The sequence below is a fragment of the Falco cherrug genome, chromosome 5, assembly GCF_023634085.1.
Source record: "Falco cherrug isolate bFalChe1 chromosome 5, bFalChe1.pri, whole genome shotgun sequence".
Taxonomy (NCBI): Eukaryota; Metazoa; Chordata; class Aves; order Falconiformes; family Falconidae; genus Falco; species Falco cherrug.
The window spans coordinates 17,797,161-17,813,439 of NC_073701.1; the positions used below are offsets into that span (position 1 = coordinate 17,797,161).

Below are 16,279 nucleotides of genomic sequence, written 5' to 3' on the forward strand. Positions count from 1 at the left end.
ACGCACCGGCACCCCCCACCCCGGAGAGGGAACCTTACCAGCCCCCCTCGCCTCAAACCCACCAGCAAGGCTCACGGCGGCGAGAGGCGAGATAAGCACCGGCGCTGCCGTCCGCGGCTCGGGCAATGAGGGCTCCGCAGCGGAAGGGGCGGGCCCCGCGGGCCGGGCCGGGCCGCCCCCTCCCCCTCCCCCGGCGGCACTCGGGGGGTGGCGGCCGCCGCGCTCAGTCCCCGCCAAGGACGGAGGCTCAAGGGTGGCGCTGGCCGCCCTCGGCTCCCGCCTCCCCGCGGGCTGGGCCGGCCCGCAGCGTGGCTGTGCCGCGGCGGCGCGGCTGCCTGGCGGGGCAGGGGCAGGCGGGCTCGGCCCGGGGGGCGCTGGCGGCGGGCGAAGCGGGGCCGTGGGGAGCCAGCCCCGGGGCGGGCGGCGAGGCCGGCAGCGGTCCTGCTGGCCCGGGGCCGGGGCCGGCGGCTGGTGCCGTGAGCCGGGCCCTGGGGCGGCGGTGGCGACTGATGGCCTCGCAGGCGGCCCGAGGGTCCCTTCGCCGTTAGCTGACAAGGCGGGCAGAGCCACGGGCTCGGCCAGAAGGGACGGGCGGAGAAATCGCTGCAAGCAAGAAGTCGCGCACAAATACAGCGTTTCAGGTCGTCTGCCGGGACAGAGGTGCTGAAGCTGGCGGAGCTTCATTGTTAAAGCCCTCCGGTTTCTGCCCTGCAGCTGGCTGCGGGTGAGTTTTTTGTGGTTGAACAAATCCCAGCGGGACGGTGTCAGGCTCTCCCTGGCTGTTTCCCCACAACCCAGCAGAGCATCAATTTAAAATTGTCACACGTAGGACCTGTGGAACCAGCCCCTGGAGGGTGAGTAGAGTTCTGTGCCTTCTGGCATGGTTTAAACCCAGCTGGCAACTGGGTACCAGGGCAGCTGCGTGCTCACCCCAGCAGGAATGGGGAGAACAGCTGGAAAAAGGCAAAACCGGTGGGCTGAGATAACAATTTAATAGGTGAAATAAATGAAAATATTATACTAATTAATAATAAAGTAATAAGTGTTGATTAATAGTAATAATAACAAAGGATGAACCAGAGAGGAATAAACCCCAAGAAAAACAAGTGATACACGATACAATTGCTCACCACCCACTGACCGATGCCCCAGGCAGCGATCAGCCCCTCCTGGCCAGCTACTCAGCGGGACGTTCAGTGATGTGGAATATTCCTTTGGCTAGTTCAGGTCAGCTCCTGGCCATGCTCCCTCCCGGCTCCTTGTGCACCTCCTCACTGGCAGAGCATGGGAAACTGAAAAGTCCCCATCTTAGCGTAAGCACTGCTTAGCAACAACTAAAACACCAGTGTGTTATCAATGTTATTCTCATACTAAATCAAAACCACAGCACAGTACCAGCTACTAAGAAGAAAATTATCTCAGCCAAAACCAGGGTGCCTTGCTGAAGTAGTAAGTACATCCATTACTGTAAGCAGCAGTAAAAATCAGATAATATGACACACTTTTCCTCTGACCTATGGAACAGATAAACTGAAAATCTGGGTGTAGGATTTGCCACTCTTGCTGAGCAGAGAAGGAGGAAGTGATTTGTTGAAATTCCTGCAGGACCAATGCATGCAAAATAGGAAAGAAGAGCAAAGAATATTTTCACCTAATGCTGTAACACTACTTCTTTCTAGCTGTAAAGGAAGGAAGCAGAAGCAAACCACTGAACTGTACACATTTGGTTTCACTGAGGAAAAAAAAGAAAGCTGTAGGTTTGTCGTCACATGTGATTAACTCTCTCTCACAAGGGAGAAAACACAACAGTGGATTCCAGAGTCCTCCCAAGTAAGTCACTGGGTTAAACGTGACTAGGCAGAGAGCCTAGACCTGACTAAGACTATGGTTTCCTTTTTTTCCATTGTTGTGGCTAGTTTAAGGTTTTATTGATTTTTTTGCCAGGTATTTTGCCAGGTTAGTAACAACTGGATTAATTCCCTCTGGCTCCCCAAGCAGCCCAGTGCTGGTGCCAGCATGAGAGTGGTGAAAAGTGTGAGTGGTGAGGAAAGGGTGAAACCTGCTTTTCTGGGCAGCAGTAGAGATTCCTGCTGGCTTTAAATAACTATCTAACCAAGACCTACTTTGCTTCTTTACATTGTTTGACATTGCAAAGGGTCCCCTGGAGGGAAAGAAGTGAGTTATGCCATACACGTGACACTTCAGGTAGCAGCTTACTATAAGAAAATAAATTCAAGACTTTGGTAACTACAGCTGAAGTGGGAGCTGGAGGTAAATAATAGTTACACAATGAAATGTAAGGGTCAGAAAATCTATCCTGTGTAATCACAACAGGAATATGTACAGCTGAACTTTAAGAAAATACGGGGGAAGAGAGAAGAAAAGGTACAGGAGAGGTTAGGGAAGGCGCAGAGCAAGGTTTTTTCATTCCTGAACCAGAACCAAGGAGCTGTGCTTGTCCTGCCAGTCCACTGCTGCATTCTCTCTTCTTTGGACAGGATCCTTCTCTCTCCTTATGAGCATTCAGCAATCAATTATCATAGTAGCATTTGTAATTAAATAAAGAGGAAAATGCCACTTCGCTATTTGCAAGACCTTAAATGCTTTTAAAGGGAGACCAGACCATTACCATGAGTTACAACAGCTCTCTCCTAGGCTCTCATGTAGATCAGGCTTCATTTTGCTTTTAGTGTTAAAAGCACAGGGTATTAATTTAAGCCCTTCCCTGAACCACTTGTGATCTAAACAGACAAGGCAGATGCAGGATGGTGGATGAAAAATTATTCCCTCTTCCTGCTTTTAGTTACTTACTTATTTATTGTTCCAGATGATGGAGGATTGAGGCACAGAAATGTGAAAAGATCTTCACAAGGTCACCTGGTGACAGGTCACAGTTTCAAAGTTCAGCTCTAGTGTGGCAACGTTGGCATTTTTGATGAAGCTTAGTTTTCCAGAAAAACAAACCCTAGTGTTAAGGGACACAGTCTAAATAAATTTGCCTGATAACCTTCATACAATTACAACATTTTTTTTGTGTGTACATTTTAATCACATTTAACTTTAGGCTTGTATACGAAGTGTGTAGTTAGAGAAGTTTGAGATACTTCACCACTTGTGTCTGTCTCATCATCTTCCCAAAAGCCATAAAAGTAGATAGAATTTCCCCACAGTTTTGTTTTTCCAAAACCTCAATTAAACCTGATTAGAATCAGAATCTCACTTGAAAAACTCTGTTAATGGAACTTTTTCCCACAGCAAAATGTTGATGGTCTGATGGCCGTGGTCTGATGATGGCTGTAGTCCAGAGGTAGTAAACATAATGAAGAATATAACCTAGGAAAGGATGGAACCCATCACAGTGCAAGAACATGGGGTGTAGGCCTGGTGGCAGGAGAACAAAAGGTGATCTTCTGTCACTGGGTTAGACCTGGTACATAGGTCATCAGACTGCGGGTTGGTTATGCTCTAAGCGTTATTTCACATGGCTGTAATGGAAGAAAAATAATTAGTTGCCCAGTTGTGTAAAATACAGAGAACTGGATTCATCTGGTGGAGTGTGCTGGCAGATGCCTAATTAAAATTCTTGTCCACCTGTATTTTAATTCTGTGCTTATTCATCTAGATTTTCCATTCAAAGGGGAAATACATCGCACAATAAAGAAAAATCATCTTGGAGTGGCAGTTTTGCAAGCTTCTTTTAGCCCAATCTCATGTGAGGGAATGGTTTCTTATTTTTGGCAATGGGTCTACTTTCTGTTTAATTTTTGCTTAAAGATTATACAGTGTAACACAGATAACACATTCATAATAAAGTGCTTTATAAAGTAGTTAATGAAAAAAATATGTCACATGCATGTGTGCACAAGTTTGCACAGCGATCACCCACATTGAGGTTCCTAGCGTTGGTGGAAGAGGTAACAGGATGGAAACCTTTCATGACTTCTGAAGTAGTTCCACAACTGCAGGTTTTGTTACCTCTTCAGGAGTCGATTCCAAGTTTCCTCATATGCATGTTGTACTTAGAGAAGGTACTATACTATTTGACTACCCCATATCTGGATGTTGCTTACACTAAGTTTTGCAGAAGAACAGATGAATCTCTCCCGCTCCCTTCCGTGTAGACATTCACTTAACATGATCCCACAATTTACCTTGTTAAAATTTAATTCTGAAGGCACACCGAATGCATTTTTGCCTGTTTTACAGAAACACATTTCTGTCTGTGCTCTCTTCTGCAGTCACAGGCTTCCAGCCACTGCCTTTGAAGCAGATTGCTGATGATAAGGGTCAAGGTTGATCGACCACCCTCCTTTTTGGGAAGCATCCATTGATATCTTAACTAACCTTTGCCATATTGCACTCTGGACCCATGCCGCTCTGCAGTTCACAGAGCAAGCTTTGTGGAAAATACTGTGGACACAACCAAGCTTCCAGTGAGCACTAACATGTTTCCCAGTACTGAGGAATGTTTGGCTCCGTTGCTACAGCCGAGTCCCATGTGAAGGCTAGGAAGGACACGCTTTGCACTGAACCCGCTGGGGACTCATGGTGGCAGAGATTTGTTGATGGAAGTTGGCAGAGGGCAATCAGGCGATGTAGGGGAACATCCTACCCTTAATGGTGTTTGCTTTGTGGGGAAGGGGGAGAGAACTGCTGGCAGATGCAGTGCATCAGTGGGTATCTGAATGCTGGGGAGACTCCTGGGGTGCCCCCAGTTACAGCTTATTTCAGTGTATATCCTGAGAGTCAGCAAGTGGCAGCAACGCAGGGGCTGCTCCCTGGAGAAGGCATGGTAGCTTAACGTTCTCTGTCAGCCTGGCAAACTTGGTCATGAACGTATGCAAGTACCTATGCTGGATTGATATTGTTAAAACATTTTTTGTATCTCAAACTAAGGAGTTTTCAAAATCTGAAAATAAGACTCATTGCCTTTAAATTCACAGATGGTGGCATGCTGAGAGGAAGGGCTACGCTGTGAGTCCAGAGTGCCCCCTGACTCTGATAATCTGTTCCTGGGATTAGAGGGTTTTGCAGGGGAAAAAATAATTTCTGAAAGTGAGGACAGGCACAAGTCCCACACGAAGCAATGCGGTTACGTTTTCCAGTAGTGGTCCTAGAGGGTGATGCACAAAGATCAAGTAAGACATCCATAGATATATTTTGAATCCTCTCCTTCAAACTATAAAACATATTCCAGTTATTCAACCAATCAAGATTCCACTTTGGTTTTTAATGCTGTAGGCAAGGCAAAGTGAGCCATGAGCTTTAGGCTGACTGTAACAAATATCTTTGATGTAAATTTAATAGGTGCCCACTTAAAATTGCTATGATTTTTTTATATATAATTATTGTGAGGAACTGTTGTTTCCTTTAGCAAACACCATTACTATATACTGAAAGAAGAGCCAGTGAAATGCTTCATGGCTGGAATTTGGTAATGTGGCCTGGAGGATTTCAATGCAAACTCATTGCTCCAAAGCTGGGTCAAACCAGCAGAGATCAGAAGATGCTGCTTTCTGACTGTCTGGCTCCATCTAAAGACTATTATTTTGGATACTGATATACCTCTCTTCTAAGCAAAGAAGCCAAGACATAGAAACCGTTCCTCAGTTCTGCAAATCAGTGCCAAAGCAAGTTTAAGATGTAGCTTACGCCACCTCCTCCAGGCACCCCTTACCCACCACAGGCACCCACTGCTGTCTGCATGTAACAGACCCCCAGCTTTGACCTGTCTTGCACCTAAGTGAGATGCTCGCAGAAGAGAGGGCTTGAATTCCCGCTATTATGGTGAGAGAATAAATGAAGCCTTCTGGAGGGCCTGTTCCCAAGTGCTTGTTCTTGCCCAGGGAAGCTGTTTTCATTCCCCCAACACAGTCAGCAGAAACTCTCCTCCAGAAGCAATTATAAGGCATCATAAGAGATGCCGGCTTCAGAAGCTAAGCCGGGTGCTGATGGTCTTGCCCCACGTGGGCAGCTTCCAGTTCTGCGTTGCTGTTTGCTGCTGCCTTACCTGCATTGCTGCAGTTGCACTGGCTCAAAAGCAAATCCCTGTTTTCAGGGAAATCATTTCTATCAGTTTGTTATCCAGCCCCACAACAGTGACAGCAGCCTGAGAACAGGGGTGGGAAATTATGGTGTGGGGGTGTAGGGACTCCTTTAAGCCACTTCCACTGTTAAACTCTCCATTTACAGAGCAGCCAAGGGTGAAGCTACCCAGCAGAACTGAGGTAAAGGATCAGCTCAGCACTGTGGGAACAGGCAAGTCTCAAAGCACTGCCCTCCACCCCTGCTCATCACTCGCACCCACCAGCTTTGATGCTTCTAGCCAGTTTAGCTCATTAAATCAGCTGAAGACTATCACTTTTCTGTCCTTGAGGTGGTTTTCTGTTCATTAGCCAACTGACTGGGTTCTGTGAAGCACCCAGCAAACACTAGAGACAGCTCAAGAAGGGCCAGCATAGGCAGGTGCAAGGAGGGTCCCCTCCTTTTGCTGTGGCCGAGGCACACTAAATCAGCTTTCTGCGTCTCCTGTAACTTCAGCCTAAATTAACCTCATGCTCTGAACTGCCTTCTAGAGAAGCTTACATTTCCACAGACTACAGAAGGCGCCGGGGATGGGGATTAGCTTCACTCAGCTAAATTTAGTCTGTGTGAATACCTCTTCCTCTACCCCGTGATGTAATTCCAACACTTATTAGTAATAACTCATGCACATAAACTACCGTAAGTTGTCTTGAATGGCATAATCAGCCCCAGCAACGATATCAGCTAATACTGGCTAGATAAGCATGACATTTTATTCCTTGGCACGTGCCAGAGGTTTTACTGTGTGCCTGTGGCTTGTACTCTTGAAATCTCCGTGTCGCTGTAAACTTACCAGCTAATGCTGAGACATATGCGTGCGGGCAGCAGGAGAGGTGATAAGTTCAGAAAACCACAAGCTCCCTGTAATTTATTGATTTGCTTTTAAGCACCTTAAGAAAAGTAGGTAGAAATTTACCCTGCCTGAATTTTAGTTTTATCGATCAGGACCTGGAATAGTAATGAAAACAGAGTGCCTGTTAGATGGCAGGAGATTTTGGCTTACAAAGGTGCAACTAGAAGTGGTTTATTTTGGAAGTTGAAAAAATTAGGGAAGCTTTTTGTATGAAAGCTGTTCTGAAAGCAGGTCAAAACTGTATTTTATGTGACCATTAATCGTCTTATCCTTTTATAACTTTACTGTGACTGCTCTGCCTGGTTGGGCTGGTTCTGCTCCTGAAAGATGGAGGCTCTTATCCCAGCTACTCTGAGAAGTTCATAGAACTGATGACAAAAAAAATTAATGAACATTATGTGATAGGTATCAATCCCCCAATTTTTCCCAAATCATCACTTTAGTTACAGTTTGGCACTCTACTCATTGCTGTCTTTAGTGGTTGTTATATTTATTTATTTCTACAACACTGAGTAGATTAAAAGCCCTTTAAAACTATGTGTTGTCCTAAACTTATTGTTTACAGTACATCTGATGCACCTGGTAGTCACTCACTTTTGCAAACTTATTCCCCATTGGAATTATGGAATATATTATGCTGCTTAATGCATTTCAGATTGTATTGTATCTGCCTGCATTATTTTACAAATTATGTTCAATATCATTACAGCTGTTGTATCTGCTTGGAGATGTGATGCTTACCTTCCTGATCAAATAAATACACAACAGTGATCACATTGAAGTTTCTCTGTAATTGTTTCATCATTATACAAAACATAATTAAACTGTCTTGCCATGTGGTAGGAAGCAAGCTAAGAGGACATTTACAGCCAGCCCCACATCCCCGATTGTTACTTCATGGAATAAAGGAACTTGATGTCTGACCCTGTTTATACAAAGTAATTGTTTGCTGTCATGAGTTCTAAACAGCCCCTGGACAAGCTGCCTGAGCATGGAGGATTATCTTTGTGAATTGCTTATTGGTGTTACTCCTGGCACTAACTCTTTTCTTCTAGTTCCACCAGTGCTAAAACATCGTTGCTAGCAAGGACTTGGCAGCGCAGTTAGAATGTGAAAGTATGTCAGCCAGTTCTCTTGGTGGAGGCTCGTCTTGTGGAGCAAAATCCTGTTTCTGGGACAGTTTATGTCACCCCTGCAGATAAAACACGCTGTATCAACCAAATTACCTTTGATATCTAGTGTGTGCATGGGTATGTGTAGATAGAGAATAGTTGTACTATAGCATAATTACATTATTCCATATAGTAAGTGCTACTGGTGCAGCGCAGTGTTCTGATAAACTTCAAATTGACGTTACTGTAGCAGCAGCACTTCTAAGAATAGACCAGGGCTCTGCTTTATCTTTGGTGCAGTAAATGACAAAAAAATACAGTTGTGACTTCTGGGCAACTTGCCTTTTAATGTACCATTTGGGAACTGCAATATTATCTAAATATCAATTATAAGATGTTAGCTATTAGAGGAATGCAGAAAAAATATGCAAAAAGAGCCCAGCCCTCTGCCACTTGGTTTTGCCATGAAAAATGCCTGGGGGCACTGGGCTTGGGCAACCTTGGCTTCCACAAATGGCTCATCCATGAAGGAAAGCACCTCACTGAAAGATCTTTCTGGCATGAGGCTGACACTGCAATTCTGAAATCTGATGTGAGAGAGGCCACCGTGGGCTTGCTCAGCAGTGAACTCTTGACCCAGGGAATTTCACTGGAGAAAACACAGATCCTTACAGACATTAATAGCAGAATATCAGCACCTGACACTTCAATTTGACTAATCCTAAAATACAGGCTAAGAGGATGAAGTGCCGGTAGGGGTGTGTACCTCTCACTGGGATTGCAAAGGGTTCTGGTCAGCTGACTTAGAAAATTCCTCAATGTGGAAAAGACAGAGAGATGAATACACACTTCAGCGATGGGATTTTTCTCATTTACCTTTAGATAAACAGAGCATTGGCTTCTAGCTGTCTAGTCACCTTGCAGTGAAAGCAAAAAGGAAGAAAAGAGATGTTATTTTGATTCCTCTGTTCTAATCCAGTGTCTGTTGTGGGGGAAAATACATTGGATCTTGGAAGTGCATTTTTCCTTCCCTTCACTCTAGAAGTGGGCAGAATCATTTCAGGGAAAAGAAAAATATTAATTTGCAGTCTGATCAGTGACACAAGAAAAGTGGGTAGGGACATGTAGCCAGGGAAAAGGAGGAGGTGGTGTCACCATTTTGGTCCTTCTTAGCTCTGCACAAGCCAGTCATGAAGCTGTACCATCCGAGCAAAGTGAAGGTCACTCATTCCAGCTGAGATCCGGGCTGCAGGGGGTGGTGGGCATGTGCTCCTATTGTGCCCCTGCCAGTTTCACAGGAGAATTATTTTAGCCAAGACAACTGCCAAGGTCAAGTGATCGCCTGTGTATTTATAGCAGCAGGGCAGTGCCATTAAGCAGCATTCAGTGCCCAGACTAACAAAGGAAAATGAGCAGCTCTAGGAACACCATCTCCAGCTCAGGTTCCCTCTGCTGCTCTTGTGCTGGAAGTCTGGTGTACAGCTGTAACGAATTCTGTCATGAACTTTTTACTGGATGTAAAAACGTGAAATCAGATCACGTTGCTGTATGAACGAGACGCAGCGGACTCCTGCAAAGAGTGTTCTGTAAAATAGGGTGGACCAGTCCTCAGGGAACTGATGGCACTTCAGGATGAAAAATGACACTAGTGCTACCATCGCAGAAATAGAGATCTAAGTGCTTCTGGCTGTTAAGAACCTCATAGGTATTGGCTCTGGGAGTTTTATGCTATTTAGACCAATGTGCTTCTTCACAGATAAAATGTCTTCATAAGGCAGCATTTGGTGTTGCAAAAGTTTATGATATTTCTGCCTCAAGCAGCAAGGTACTGTCAACATCTCCTGAATTAGCAGTTGTGAAGTACATGTGTCAGGAGCCACTGAGGTTCTCTAATTATGTTCATAATCATGTCTTTATCTATGATGTTTATATTGTGCTGCCCTCATTGACACTAGTATAACCCTCACCCATTTCAGGTATCTGGGTCAGGAATAAAGGCTGCTTTACTACTACCTGAGTTTCGTATCAGCCCTTTATCACTGCCACTCCCACTCTGAGTGTGCAGTCCCTTTCCAGCTGGTCTGAAGATGGAAACCCACAGTGGAGATGCCCCCACTTGTAACTGATCTATGGTTTCCTTCAAGTCGAAAATAAAACCCAGAGCCATACAGTTGGGTGGATTTCTTGGCATCTGTCTTTGGTGACAGCTTTCTGGCTTGTCCTCTGGAGGGATGAATTTGTTGGCTAGGGAGCTCAGGGAGTGGCAGGGTAATGTTTATCCACCTGATCAGTATCTTTTGCTCTATGCATTACTTGGAGCTTCAGCCTAAAACTCCAGTGGAAACTCCAACTGGAACAAAAATTGTTACTGCTTTTATGGAGATTTCAAGGTTTGGTGGTGGTGGTTGCCGTTGAGTAGTTGGTGTGCCATTTTATGCTCTGGGATCACACAATCTAATTCAGATTCCCAAGCTCAATCATAGCACAAGCAAGACCGTGGTGTCTCACAGCATGTTGCATCTCTCTCTACCCTGGCTATCTTGGCTGCCCATTTGCTTCAGCACCGTTGCCACCTACAAAGTTATGTTTCAGCCCTGTTCTCAGTGAAATCTACTCTGTCCTGAATTCCATGTCAGGGTAGTATTTGTACGCTGTGCATACCCAGCTCCAAAGTATTTGTAATGATCACATCTCAGCTGATAATTTATTTTCATTGTCTGTTACCCACTGTTACCCACTTACTCTTTTGACCATAGAGCAGACTTTTGTTTCAACCACAGTGACAGTAATCTACATGAAAGCTTTATTGTCTTTAGTGATACCTGTAGTATCCAGACACTTTGGTCCTGCCTTCAAGGTCATCGCTTCTCAGCCTGAGAAACCTTAGGGAACCTTACCCAAGCACTGACTGGTCTTCCATTTTCCTCTTGGATCCAAATATTTTTCTTAGCATATATAGGTAATCTCTGAAAATGTGTTTTGGGTTTGGTTTTTTTTGTGGGTTGTTTGTTTTTGGTTTTTTTTAATTGCATCCACTATCCACTAGGTGCTGAAGAACATAAACCCAGAAACAAAATGTTTTACAGACTGTGGTCCAAAAGCATAAACTTAGATTTGGAGCTTGAGATTGCTTCCAGAGGGAATACAGCATTTTACAGCCAACACGTAAGCCAACAGCAAATAGATGGCTCCAGAGAGGTTTAGCCATCTGGGAGATGGTGGTATCAAGAGACAATATAAAAGGAGCTGTAAACATTGTGTCAAGACCCAGGGTTTTATAATTTATATGTAATTGGATTTGCTGCCAAATGAGGAAGAAAGTGAGGCTGCTATCATGAAGCAAAACCTCAGGACATCTAAAGAACTTAATGCGTTGTGAGTGACAGCCTCTGTTATTATTTATTTCCACTGCGTTTCATGTTACAAGACAGACAAATAAACAAGGCAAGGGAAGACAGGTAATCAGAATTAGAGCACAAATAAAGCTGAGAGCATGTTAAAAATTGTTGGTAGTGTCAAACTTACCAGAATGACTGGGACAGCAGCCTACAAACACCACCAATAAAATCATAAACCAGGGGCTTTACAAGAGCCAAACTGGGAATAACCACAGAAGAGAAAGGACCACCACAGACGAACTAAGGAAATCTCTGCAGTTTTTCTGAGTGCTAGGAGCCAGTCTGCTTAGTTTGCTGGTAAGTCCCTTCGGTCCTCTGAGGCACACTCCTGCATCTGCACTCTTTGTAAAGCGCTTTGAGACTTGCAGAAAAAACAAGCAGGCTGCTACATGGAATGGACTTCTAATGCCTGCTGTATTGGGTCAGGGCAATGGGTCATTTAGTCCAGTATCCTGACACCTGGTGTATTGAAAAAGGAATACAAGAAGCATGACAAATACTGAGAGAAGTTACTTCTGGTATGTCCTCCTAACTTGCAGCAATCCATGGTTCAGGGATGGAATTTGTGGCTACATCTGTTGGAATTCACAGTGGTAAAGTCTTACCAACAGCCTGGCGAGGAGTCCCCAAAGCAACACCAGCAGCTGGAGGGGACAGTGGTGAAACTGTGTGGAGATCTGGCCACAGTTGTTTCAGAATGAGCTCTGGTACAAACCCTCAGGTCTAAACCAGCCACATCTGGAGCACTTCAGTTTTGGAGTCCCAGCATGGAACGTGCCTGGGACATTCAATCCAAGCTTATTCCTCAATAGAAAAAATTTTCAGCTCATAGCTATGTCTGCATTGTTTTAATTTTACGTTACAGCTAAAGAGAGTTGTATAAAACATGTTTGTTCTAACTTTGCTTAACAAGGCATCTCCAGTAACACACACTTAGAAGGGAAAACCTTTGGTTTTTTACTTTATTAGGCAAAACCAAAAGCTCCGCTGGTACTGTGAATGAAGGGGGATGATCATTCTCAGGTGTTTTAAATTGCTCACTAACACAAGCAAGCAACACCACCGCCTGTGTAACCTAGCCTTTCTGGAAGGTAAATCCATCTTCCTCAGCTGACATGACCCCTCGCAAGGACAAAGGTCCCATTTCTGCAACCTTGTTGTCTCAAGGTCTTGTAAACTTCTTTACCTTGGGTAGCATCTTCTCCTTATTTAGTTACATCTACCTCAATGGGAATGCTTGCAAAGTAATCAGGGCTGATACGGGCATCATAAGCTAGCTGAAACAAGAGAGTCTTTTGACCCCCTGTGGAAGCTGATAATGTGGAGAGGAAATACTAATGTTGGCAATACTTATTATAGTTTTTGCTTAAAGTGAATATAAAGACATTTCTTTTAACTGATAAAAACCATTTCACATCTAGTCACCTTTACTTCTTTTAAGCAGTTACAGTATTGTTTAAACAGGTATTTGCTTGTTTTCACTGTTAAAATAACTTGTTACCCCGAGCAGAATGTCAGATATTTACATTTTGCCAAGGGCTATTTATTTAAATATTCTGCCAGTCAGGCAGAAGTAAGCTCGAGGCATTTAACAAGGAATTCAGAAGCAACTGCACAAAGCAGTGCTCTTCCTCTTCAGAGTCTGTATGCGCTGAGCCCAGTGAAAGGATTTCAAAACAGTATCCCAAGGAGGAATAGAAAATATCAACAATGTTTAGAAGACAGCACTGTCTATTCATGTATTGTGTTAGTAAAATACAAAGTATTATTAATGCAGAATTATGTAAGCTCAATTATTAAGTGCTTGCTTACAAGTGACATTTCTTTTCAATAGGTTGTTCTACATACACAGCCACACAGGAACCTTACATAGACTCAGTCTTTTGTAACTGCATCTTTTTCAGGGCAGAATGAGAGCCTAAAATAGACATAAATTACAGTAATAGAGGAAAAAAAGATAGACCATGGAATTTCTTCACATTATGAGCTTCCCTATGCATTTAAACCATCTCCCAGGTAGACCTGCTGGAGTTGGATTTGTCTCTTTCCCTTTAGAAAGTGAAAGTTGAGTAGAAAAAAACAGTATTTAAAATTTTCTTCCTGAAATTTCTGTTTCCCTCTTCACATAGATACACACAGATTTTTTTATGATAGCAAACAGTTAGAGAAAGGTTAAGTTAAAATTTTACCAGAAGCCTTAACTCCTGGTGCTTCCCCAAAGTCTGCGGTGAGTTTGCTTAGCTATTCCTCCGTGCTTTGTGAACAAGGGCTACCCAGAAACATCAGCACTCTTTATGTTTGTTGACTCCAGTTATACAGGAGATAAGATTATCTCCAGCAGTTAAGAGTATGGCTGTAACTGCAATACTTATTGGAGTCAACAGAAAACTGGTGCTGAAGCTGTTTGCCCAAAGCTCTCTCTCCAGCAAACAGGGCAGGCTGCCAGCCTCCTCCTGTCAGCCCTCTGGACCAGAGCTGGGGAGATGCAAAACTCCAGCACTTTCTTCCTCTCCTCCAGAGGATGCTTGGTTAACTTTCCACCCTGTCCCCTAAAAGGTAACAGCACCAAACCTGATCATTTTTACAGGCTCTGCCTGTGTGTGACTGCTGCTCTGTTCTCTCCATAGAACTGCTGAGTAACCCTGGGCAATTTCTGTAACACGTGAGAGAGGAGCTGGGTTCTCAAAACCACTTTCTACACACTCAGTGAAATAGGACCAGGAGAGGAGAGAATTTTTCGTGCTTTCTTCCTATGTGGCAAGTTAATGAGCTTGCTTTATTCATAGCCGTTAAAGGATCACGCGGTATAGACATTTTGCAAAACAGACTTAATTCCTTCTGCAGTCTGTAGCATTGTTTAACATGCACAGTCATCAGAACAATCTGGAGTGAAAGCATCAGCAGATTTTGTCTCTCCTGTCATTGCAGAACAGCAATGGTGCCATCACAGGAATGGGACAAAGGGAAGGTGTGGGCCCGCATGGACACACAGGCAAAAGCATGCAGCGGAAGCAGAAACTGGGGAGCTAGGAAATACAAAGGAGATGGCGAAAAAAAATGTTAATTAGTCAAAAAAGCATGGCCCACATAGCTTGTTTTCTTTGTCCTTTAGCCAGGGCAGGGCTGTTAACAAAACAGGACAGGCAATGGTGTAATGTCAGTGCTGCTGTTTGGGTTGGGGCAATGGTAAAACAGAACTTTGAGGACAAGAACCATGAGGTAAGGCTGATTTGTGAAGACGTATGCCCAATTAGTGCATTGGCAGCAGTGGCTGGAGCCCAAGTGAGTCTGAAAGAGAAGCACAAGTGCTCTACGAGAAATGATGCTGAAGGAACCAGTGGTAGGGGTTGTGCCTCTATCACTGGCACACGTGCCAATGAAGACCATTGCTCACTGGGATCAGCTCCTGCTGAATTCTGTGCCTGCTCCAAGACACCTTCCTCTTAGCTGCTGTCTCTGCCAGCTAACTACTCTCTGCTGGTTGAACCAGCGCATCTCTTCTCAGACTAAGCCAAATCATCTTGTGCTTCTGCCTGTCAAATCCATTCCCATTTTTTTCTCATCAGCTGGATAAGATGAATCCACTCAAACACAGCCTGACAAAACTAAAAAAGCTTCTAAGGATGGCAGAAAGGTCACCTGTGAAGCTGCCAGCCATGCGGTCTGCAGTACAGGCCCCTGCGTTTGTCGCTTTTGTATGCACGAGGTTCAGCCACCAAGAAGCTGAAGAGATGAATGGCTACAGCTAAGGGGGAATACGGCCACATGGTAATTACTAGAATACAGCCACATGGTAATTACTAGACGTGCTTGGGACATGCTGGTATGGCTTTGGATGGATTCCCTTTTGCATGATTTCTACTCTCATTAAATCTTGACAGAGTTTTTCTTCCCCCAAATGACGACAAACTTAGAAAGTATCATGCAGCGGGGCTGCATTTGCAAGAACACACAAGGTATGATTTATCTCGCACTGTTTCTCAGGACCAACCTAGCACAGGTTTTGCAACCAGTTACTCTCCTGCTCCCTTAAAAAAATTGTTACCCTGAGGGGGTTTTTGCTCTTTCCGAGAAGGAAAGTTCCTACTTTGCATTTCAATGAAAGGCATTCAGCCTCCTCTCCCCACCCCCAGACTGTTTCCTGTGCAAACACTCTGACTTTCATTTTCTTTTTGAACCAGCTAAATTTGCATTTCACTGAGCCCTCTCAAGCATCTTCTTTCTCAGCCTGTGAGGGAGGGCTGTGCTGGGGGACGTGCTGGCCTGCACATCTGGCTCCTGCTTGTCTAAGCCAGCCAGGACTGAGTCCCTTGCAGCAGGACCCCAGCGACAGCAGCAGTGTCAGCTTTTCTCCCAGCCTGTGGCTCCCTGTGCCAGAACAGCTAGCCTTTTCCGTGCAGGCTGTATATGTGCACCTATGGACGGAGGCAGATCATCACATATGTAGGCTGTGATGCTGGCCTGTGAGAGATAACTGCACATGGAGAACTAGCGCGTGCAGCATGCTGCAGTTTACTGTACGGAGGAGACAGTGCTTGGAGCTTTTTAGTGTTTGCACTACTTAATCCTGTTTAGGAGGTAGAGATGGATCCCAGAACAAGTGAGCTGCCTGACAGACCTTAGCCTGAATGTGGTGGCTTCCAGCATGAGCATATACTTAGCAAGGTGAATTCCAACCAGCAACCTTGCTGCGTGCTTTCATGATACTGATACTGCTACACCATCCATCTGCGTACAGTGGATAAGTAGATCTGCTATCCCTCATTCAGCTCGAAGATGGATTTGCTTCCAGAAGTACATTGGAAAAAAATAGCTTCTGCCCTTGGGCACAG

The 16,279-nt window shown here is 44.7% G+C and overlaps 1 long non-coding RNA gene across 1 annotated transcript; it reads left to right on the forward strand.

The window, feature by feature from the left end:
• Window positions 1-695: 695 nt before the first annotated feature.
• On the forward strand, window positions 696-3,824 carry LOC114014269 (uncharacterized). Its single transcript, XR_003557700.2, has 3 exons — window positions 696-854; window positions 1,680-1,830; window positions 2,828-3,824. It is a non-coding gene; the product is annotated as an uncharacterized LOC114014269 (long non-coding RNA).
• Window positions 3,825-16,279: the final 12,455 nt, after the last annotated feature.